Source organism: Quercus suber, unplaced genomic scaffold (assembly GCF_002906115.3).
Source record: "Quercus suber isolate HL8 unplaced genomic scaffold, Cork oak 2.0 scaffold_95, whole genome shotgun sequence".
Lineage (NCBI taxonomy): Eukaryota > Viridiplantae > Streptophyta > Magnoliopsida > Fagales > Fagaceae > Quercus > Quercus suber.
The window spans coordinates 171,345-181,443 of NW_027069560.1; positions in this window are offsets into that span (position 1 = coordinate 171,345).

Consider the following 10,099-nt stretch of genomic DNA (forward strand, 5'->3'; position numbering starts at 1 on the left):
GTGCATTGCACAAATTAATGACTAATATATATATATATATATATAGTAATAGGTAAAGTTTAGAGAAAGTTAAATTAGAATTTGAAATTAGAATATAATTTTGTGCCATATGTCTAAATTTATGTGGGGGCTACACCATAATTATACACTTAAGTTTTTAAATTTTTATGTCAAGTGAGTTAATAAGTGCAAAATACAAAGAATCTAATATGATAGGCCAAAAACGTATTGACCCCTTATGATTAAATTAATTAATTAATTAGCCAAGTTATTAATTAATCAATTTAACATGCAAACGCGTGGTAGCATAAACAAATCACCAATAAACTAATTATGCAGCGGAAAATAAATAACACGGTGATTTGTTTATGAATGGGGAAAACCTGACGGCAAAAACCCCACCTAGGTGATTTTCAGGTCATCACTCCGGAAACTCCACTATTATCACAACAAACGGTTACAAGCAAAGGGCCAAGTACCTTACTAACCTACAATTGAACCCTTACCCCAATATCCAATTGGACTTATTCTGTAGTGACAGTTCTCCCTTTTGATGCATAGCTCCCAAGTACGTGACTAACCAATTGCATGGATCCCAGTACGCGACTTCAAATACCAACTAGAAAGAGTTGTTGGCTGCAAAATTCTTCAGTTCATCCACGATGAAGATCAAGAAGATACTTGGTCGCAAAACCCAAACGTACACATACACAGCAACTTCTTCAGAAGAGATGAACTAGGGCATAACTTTGTCTCCGGTCATAATTTTCTTAAATAGAGTTTGCTCAATACTTGTGCAACTTGTGTACACTTTGACGGCTCTTAATACAATCCTTTTATATGCCTAGGGTTAGAAGAAAATAAGGCCTAAAGACATATCCACGGATCCCAAGAAATCAGATCAGAAATTCTGATTTTATAAACCTCGATAGTTAGAAGGTGTCGAACAGGTGTCGAGATTTAATGATTGTGCACTTCCTCAGCTTGTTTCTTAGACAGACTTGATGACTTCAATACTTGATCTTGAAACCTTATTTCTTGAAATATTAAAAACACCTAGAACTACCCAATTACAAGTTGAGTGTGTTTTGTCAAACGATTAGCCAATTACATAAAAGAATGACATATGTTCTTAACAAGTGAAACACATATATCCTAACATAATATTAATGAACTATCAAATTATAAAAATAAAATAAAATAAAATAAAAAACCAATCACATATACTCAATAAAAATCATTACACAACAAAGATCACCACACGTTCTATCTTAATAAAATTAAAAAAAAATGATCATAAGTAGTATTAAATTTAAGTAAGAATTTTAATATGTGACTAATTATGTTTACTTTAAAAAAAATTGACTAATTATTTATATTTTTATGATAAAAATGTTGAGATTTAATGACTGTGCACTTCTTCAGCTTGTTTCTTGGACAAACTTGATAACTTTAATACTTGATCTTGAAACCTTGTTTCTTAAAGTATTAAAAACACCTAGAACTACCCAATTACAAGTTGAGTGCGTTTTGTCAAAGGATTAGTCAATTACATAAAAGAATGACATATGTTCTTAATAAGTGAAACACATATGTCCTAACATAATATTAATGAACTATCAAATTATAAAAAAATAAAATAAAATAAAAAAACCAATCACATATACTCAATAAAAATCATTACACAACAAAAATCACCACACATTCTATCTTATTAAAATTTAAAAAAAAAAAAAAAAAAAGATCATAAGTAGTGTTAAATTTAAGTAAGAATTTTAATATGTGACTAATTACGTTTACTTTTAAAAAAATGACTAATTATTTATATTTTTATGATAAAAATTGTGTTTAATTTTAAATGTATCTATACATATGTATGTGTTACATGTTTTTTTTTTTAATTAATTTCACTAATTATTTATATTTTTATAATAAATATTGTGTTTAATTTTAAATGTGTTTGTATGAGTTGCATGCTACTTTAGTATAAAAGGTAAGGAATAAGAGGTTTGCATTGTGAAACATATAGTTTTTTTTTTTTTTTTTTAATATATATATATATATATATAAACACACACACAATACATTTTTATTAAATGAACCACCCATTGTTGTTCAAAAGAGTAATTATTTTTTAATACATTTCAAGTTATATCAAGTTTACTAAATTTGGTAACAATTTCGCTTACCCTAATGTTCGAGGTTACCATAAAATTTCTTTTATATAAATAAAATTATGTTGTTCATATAATATACTATATGGCCAAGGAGACCATCACCTGTCCCTTGCTATCTCTAATCACCACCCCTAAACCCGCCTGGTTTTCATCCTTGAAAAGTGCCCCGTCAAAGTTAATCTTGTACTGTTGGTGCGCTGGGGGCTGCCATTGAAGTTGAGGCCTTGGCACCTCGGCGGGCTTTGGAGTTGGCATTGGAAACTGGCCTCAATAAGGGAGTTTTGGAGGGTGATTCACTGATCCTCATGAACGCTTTGAAGTCAAACTCCCACAGCCTTGCACAGTTTGGTTATATTGTCAATGATATACATTACCTAGCCTCTCAGTTCCCCATGATTTCTTTTTCTCATGTAAGGAGGCATTGTAATAGTGTAGCTCACTCCATTGCGAGACGAGCACTTTCTTTTTCTTCATTACAAGTCTGGATGGAAGATGTACCACCAGAGATTGCAGATGTACTTCAGGCTGATTTAATAGCCTTAGTTGAATAAAAGTCTTATGATGTGGATTGTAAAAAAAAAAAAAAAAAAAAATACTATATGGCATCTAACTCCAAACCAATACATATGTATATATAAAAGATTAAAAAATAGTTTTGAGAACAAAAAAAAAAATGAAAAAGAAAGAAAAAAGAAAAATCAACTTTGAGAACCATTAGAAAAAGAAAAAGAAAAAAAAAAAGTAACAAGCTTTGAGTATGAGGATTATATAAACATCTAACTTTGAATATATACAAAAACCAAAGAATTTGATATGAAAGTAGTGCATTTAATTTGATGCTATTGAGAATACTCAGCATTATGTTATGTTCACCAAATTGCATTAAAAAAAAAAATTATTTTCCAAAAATATATTTTTTCCCATTCTCTTAGTTTTATCATCACCCAAACATATGGACCTAACCTTCAATTTTTTTTTTTAAACCTAAAGTTTAAGTATTTTGTAAATCATTAATAAGATTGATCCAAAAAATAATTATTCTAAAGAAAGAGAGGAAGGACAAGGGTGAGACTTAAGAGCCTTTATCCCATCCAAAATTGCCAATAGTATTGATTCTATTGAAGACCTAGAGGTACTCATGATCTGTGGACAAGTTGGTAATATTTTTTGAGGTAGTTAATAGCTTCAATTTGGTAGCATCACTTAAGTTTAAGTATTTATTAGGTTCAGGGCTTAGGAGTAGGGGCCATAGCTGTAAGTCAATTAGTTATTTATATTTTAGGACGAATTAAACGAAATTGCTAAAAATTTAAACAAAAAATTTTAAGCTAAAATGCAAAACTCACTCTTTAAAGTGCGTCACTTTTTATTTTGGTCCTATAAGTTTGCATTCTGTAATTTCAATCTTTTAAGATTCAATCATCCTCAATTCAAATTTCAATCTTCCATTAACATTTCATCTATGTCTGCCATTAATCATATTTAATTTTTATTTAATTATTTATTTCTTAAATTAAAAAAAAACGTTAATTAAAATAAAAAAATAAATAAATAAATAACCCAGAAATTTACCCTCACCCACGTCGTCCATCACTCCATCCCCACACCTGAAGAACCCCGCTTTTTTCAATTGTCAGAACATACTTGAACAACAAAGAGCCAGTAATGACGGTGGTGTTGTTGGGTTGGCTCGGTTCCAAGACCAAGAACCCCAAGGAATACATGGATTGGTAGTTGGTACAATTCTAGGGGCTTTCATGCCTTCACTTTCGTCATTGATGTCAGCAAGCTGCTGTGGTTTGATTTAGGCCAAAGAATTGAGCATCGAACTGCGGCATTGGCAAATGAGCTTGTATCCTGGCCTAGGATTCCTAGGTTTCGGATAAGGAAGAGGATGGTAGAGAACACTGCTTGGTTTTCCACGCACTCAGCCATACCGGTTGGTTTGTGTAGGTTGATTGCTCTCTTAAAACTTAAAATTAAGCTTTTATTGGTTTTGAAGGATCTGGTGTTGGCGTTATTAATTGTTGTTTGCCTTTTTTTTGCAGCTATGTTTCCATTCTGGAGATTTTGAAGGGTAGCGTAGACCTGATGGAAAAGGTTAAAGGATGCATTGTTGATTCGGGAGCAGTGGAGCCCTTGATGGAACGTTAACAGAAGACTAAATTGAGGAGGATTAAAACTTAGATGACTGAAATGACAAAATGCATATTTACAAGACTTCAACGAAAAGTAGTGAAACTTAGAAGGTAAATTTTACATTTTGGCCTATTAATAGACTACTATCATGTAGCTAGAGTTAGAGCTACGTGATATTAAATCTGAGTTGCCAACAGTATAGTAGATGACTAATTTGATATCAAGTGTCCCTATCATTTAAAATTTTGTGCTAAGTGTTATTCAGTCTCATTTTTAATATTAATATCAATTTGTGCCAAGTGTTATTCAATCTCATTTGTAAAATTTTGAATGTATAATACTTCCAATCTATTTATTTTTTTTAAGTCAATCCAAAATTATACTTGATCTAAAACTGCTTCTACCTCATTCTATTTAGGTCCCATTTGAAATTACTTCCAATCTACATAAAGCCTAAATTTTCTTACAAAACATTTTATTAGTTAAAATATAAATTTAAATGAAAAAGTATTGAATGTTCTGGAAGTTAATTACTCATATCTTATCTAAAAAACGTACGCATAAAATAAATTGATTCCATCTAATAACAAAAATTAAGTTAAGAAGTAAAATAATATATTTCATTTTTAAAACAAAATACACAAGCGTGAACAATTTGCATTTCCTACTAAAAAATAATTTTGCAAGGTTTTTCTAAAAGTTAGCAAAATATTATTGATGATGCCAAAAAAACCACCAGTGAGCCACACGGTCCTCGCACACTCGAAACAGCACCTGCACAACACAAAAGCTGAAGGCCTTAAGAGGAGTACCGGTATGGTACCGGCCAAATACCCTCCGAAGGTCAAGTTAGAACTTCTCACAACTCTAAAGTGCTAGAGCGGGGTCAATTATGCGTACCTTGGCTTGTGAGGGTATTGAGGTTTTTATAGTAGTAGAGGGTGGACCTCTCTTCCTTGGAGTAGAAGTCTTTTCCTTATAGGAATCCTTATGAGCGTAGATTACGGAATCCTTTCCTTATAGGACTCTAATATTGAACGTGGAAAGCAAGTCATCTTTTTATCATTCATGCGTGGTGATCAAGTCAAGAATACATTGGAGCCGTCAGCTTTAGAGCCGTCAGCTTTGCCTACTCCCTCATTAGGGTCATCAGCTTCGCCTACTGCCTCGTCAGGGTCGTCAGCTTTGCCTACGACCTCGTTAAGGTCGTCAGCTTTAGCTGAAGGTAGTAAGCTGAAAGGCAAGCTGAAGGCAGTAAGCTGAAGATAATAAAGCTGACGACCCTAAAGCTGACGACCCTAACGAGGTCGTAGGCAAAGCTGACAACCTTAAAGCTGACGACCTTAAAGCTGACGACCTTAAAGCTGACGACCCTAACGAGGTCGTAGGCAAAGCTGACGACCTTAAAGCTGACGACCTTAAAGCTGACGACCCTAACGAGGTCGTAGGCAAAGCTGACGACCCTAAAGCTGACGACCCTAACGAGGTCGTAGGCAAAGCTGACGACCTTAAAGCTGACGACCCTAACGAGGTCGTAGGCAAAGCTGACGACCCTAAAGCTGACGACCCTAACGAGGTCGTAGGCAAAGCTGACGACCCTAAAGCTGAGACCCTAACGAGGTCGTAGGCAAAGCTGACGACCTTAAAGCTGACGACCTTAAAGCTGACGACCCTAACGAGGTCGTAGGCAAAGCTGACGACCTTAAAGCTGACGACCTTAAAGCTGACGACCCTAACGAGGTCGTAGGCAAAGCTGACGACCTTAAAGCTGACGACCTTAAAGCTGACGACCCTAACGAGGTCGTAGGCAAAGCTGACGACCCTAAAGCTGACGACCCTAACGAGGTCGTAGGCAAAGCTGACGACCTTAAAGCTGACGACCCTAACGAGGTCGTAGGCAAAGCTGACGACCCTAACGAGGTCGTAGGCAAAGCTGACGACCCTAAAGCTGACGACCTTAACGAGGTCGTAGGCAAAGCTGACGACCCTGATGAGGCAGTAGGCGAAGCTGATGACCCTAATGAGGGAGTAGGCAAAGCTGACGGCTCTAAAGCTGACGGCTCCAATGTATTCTTGACTTGATCACCACGCATGAATGATAAAAAGATGACTTGCTTTCCACGTTCAATATTAGAGTCCTATAAGGAAAGAATTCCGTAATCTACGCTCATAAGGATTCCTATAAGGAAAAGACTTCTACTCCAAGGAAGAGAGGTCCACCCTCTACTACTATAAAAACCCCAATACCCTCACAAGCCAAGGTACGCATAATTGACCCCGCTCTAGCACTTTAGAGTTGTGAGAAGTTCTAACTTGACCTTCGGAGGGTATTTGGCCGGTACCATACCGGTACTCCTCTTAAGGCCTTCAGCTTTTGTGTTGTGCAGGTGCTGTTTCGAGTGTGCGAGGACCGTGTGGCTCACTGGTGGTTTTTTTGGCATCATCAGTTGGCGCCGTCTGTGGGAAGATTTTTACAACTTGTAAGCCATATTATCGCTTCCCGGACAAAGAGTTGCATGGTACTTACTCGCTCGATGGCGACCACTAACAACGTTCAAGGAGACGAACCACGCCCAATTGCACTCGAGAGACAGGTGCAGACTCTCATTGCAACCGTGGAACGCCTCACTAAGCAAAACAACGATCTGGAGAAACAGTTATGCCAGAAAAATGCAGGTCACGGCAATCAAGAGCAGGACCAAGAAGGCACCAGTGCCGATAGAAGAGAACGAGAAAGGCTAGAAGGCAGTAATGCTCCTAGTAGACCGGAGCGTCAAAATCTGAGCATGCCATCCCTCACGGATGCAACTCAACCACACATTGCCATGGAGATACAGGCAATAAAGGAACAAATGGAGGTCATGATGAATGCCCTCAAAGGACGAGTATCTAGCGACCTTGACGATCTGGTAAATCGTACCGACTCGCCGTTCACTGCAGCTGTCAATTCCTTCCCCCTACCACATAAATTTCGCATGCCGCATATAGACAGTTACGACGGAGTGAAGGACCCTCTGGATCACCTAGAGACCTTCAAGACCTTGATGCACCTTCAAGGGGTAGCGGACGAAATCATGTCTAGGGCCTTCCCTACAACGCTGAAGGGCCCCGCAAGGGTATGGTTCAGCCGACTGACGCCAAACTCCATCAGCACTTTCAAGGAGCTAAGCGCTCAGTTCACTACACACTTTATTGGGGGACACAGGTATAAGAAGTCCACGGCATGCTTGATGAGTATCAAGCAACGAGAGGACGAGACGCTGAGATCCTACATAACACGCTTCAATAAGGAAGCGCTATCGATCGACGAAGCCGACGACAAAATACTTGTAGCAGCCTTCACAAATGGGTTGCGAAAGGGTAAGTTTTTGTTCTCACTATACAAAAATGACCCCAAGACCATGTCGGAAGTACTCTACAGGGCCACCAAGTACATGAATGCTGAAGACGCGCTTCTGACTCGAGAGAAGAGAGAAAGACAGGAGGATACGCGACAGGACAGAGGGTGGAAGATGGCGAGAACTGGAGATGCTGGACGGACAGAAGCTACACCACCCATGGAACACCAAGCACCTACGGAAGTACTACCAGTAAAAAGGATGCATGAAGAGCGGCACCCTTTATTTCTAGTTTACCTTAGTGAATTTTAGTTATACTTAGTTTTCTATTTACTTTAGTTTTTGCTACAAAGCCCAAAGGGCAGGTTTTCGTTTTAAGAACTACTTTTTCTATGAATGCATGGTTTATTATAATAAGAGGAGTTTATTTAGACATGGCCAAAGTCGCCTACGGGTGGACGGTCACTATGCTAAGTCACCTACGGGTAGACTTATGGCCAAAAAGTCGCCTACGGTGGACGGTCACTATGTTAAGTCACCTACGGGTAGACGCATGGCCAAAAAGTCGCCTACGGGTGGACGGTCACTACGCTAAGTCACCTACGGGTAGACGGTCACTATGCTAAGTCACCTACGGGTAGACGCATGGCCAAAGTCGCCTACGGTGGACAGTCACTACGCTAAGTCACCTACGGGTAGACGGTCACTACGCTAAGTCACCTATGGGTAGACGGTCGCTACGCTAAGCAACCTACGGGTAGACACGTGGTCAAAGTTGCCTACGGGTGAATAGTCATTACGTTAAGTCACCTACGGGTAGACGTATGACCGAAGTCGTCTATGGGTAGATGATCACCATACTAAGTCGACTACAAGTGGACGACCAAAATGGTGATGAGGTACCAACACTTAGTCACCTCAATAAGTCCACAAAGTGGACGACTCTATTAAATCCACAAGGTGGACGACATTGATGAGTCCAAAGTGGACGACCTCAAACTGAGAGAATGAAAAATTATTAAGTCCACAAAGTGGACAAGTTTATCATTGAGTCTATTGCTAAGTCCACAAAGTGGACAAATTTATTACCAAGTCTACAAAGTAGACGAGCGTAAGTCCACAAAGTAGACGGGCCTATTGCCAAGTCTACAAAGTAGACGAGTTTAATATAAATCCACAAACTTGACCAAAGTCTACAAAGCAAATCAGCCTAAGTTCACAAAGTGGACAGGCATATTACCAAGTCTACGAAGTAGATGAGCCTAAGTTCACAAAGCGGACGACCCCTCAAAAATGAATGAACTTATCCACAAAGTGGTTGAATGTATGACTTGTCCCACAAGTAGACGAGTCCATCAAGTAAAAGCAAGCTAATGCCATTATCCACAAATGGATGGATTCGTGAACAAATCCATAACAGGCTGGGAAAGGATGACGCTATCATCTTTTAGGTCTGCCACGAACTTGGTAAGATCGTCACCTTCCTCAAAAATAGTGTCGCCCACGGGTGTTGACTGTAGAGGCTCATCCGAAAATAGAACCGATCAATTTGCGCCACATGCTCAAGCATTTAATAAAGGCTGCTCGAGGCGTCACACATAAGTGACCTTTCTGACGATGTTAACTCCATAACCCGGCAACTAAAGCTGACGAGGTTATGGAGTGGGGGCAACTGATAAGGGGAATTTTTAATTGAAAAAATAAAAGTTGATCTCCAAAGACCCGTTAGCTCTATTATGCAAGCTGAAGATAGTAAGCTGAAGGTAGTAAGCTGAAGGGTAAGCTGAAGGTAGTAAGCTGAAGGTAGTAAGCTGAAGGGTAAGCTGAAGGTAGTAAGCTGAAGGTAGTAAGCTGAAGGTAGTAAGCTGAAGGTGAAGTAGAGCTGAAGATAGTAAGCTGAAGGTAGTAAGCTGAAGGGCAAGCTGAAGGCAGTAAGCTGAAGATAATAAAGCTGACGACCCTAAAGCTGACGACCCTAACGAGGTCGTAGGCAAAGCTGACAACCTTAAAGCTGACGACCTTAAAGCTGACGACCCTAACGAGGTCGTAGGCAAAGCTGACGACCTTAAAGCTGACGACCCTAACGAGGTCGTAGGCAAAGCTGACGACCCTAAAGCTGACGACCCTAACGAGGTCGTAGGCAAAGCTGACGACCCTAAAGCTGACGACCCTAACGAGGTCGTAGGCAAAGCTGACGACCTTAAAGCTGACGACCTTAAAGCTGACGACCTTAAAGCTGACGACCCTAACGAGGTCGTAGGCAAAGCTGACGACCTTAAAGCTGACGACCTTAAAGCTGACGACCCTAACGAGGTCGTAGGCAAAGCTGACGACCCTAAAGCTGACGACCCTAACGAGGTCGTAGGCAAAGCTGACGACCTTAAAGCTGACGACCCTAACGAGGTCGTAGGCAAAGCTGATGACCAGAAGGGATGACCGATGACC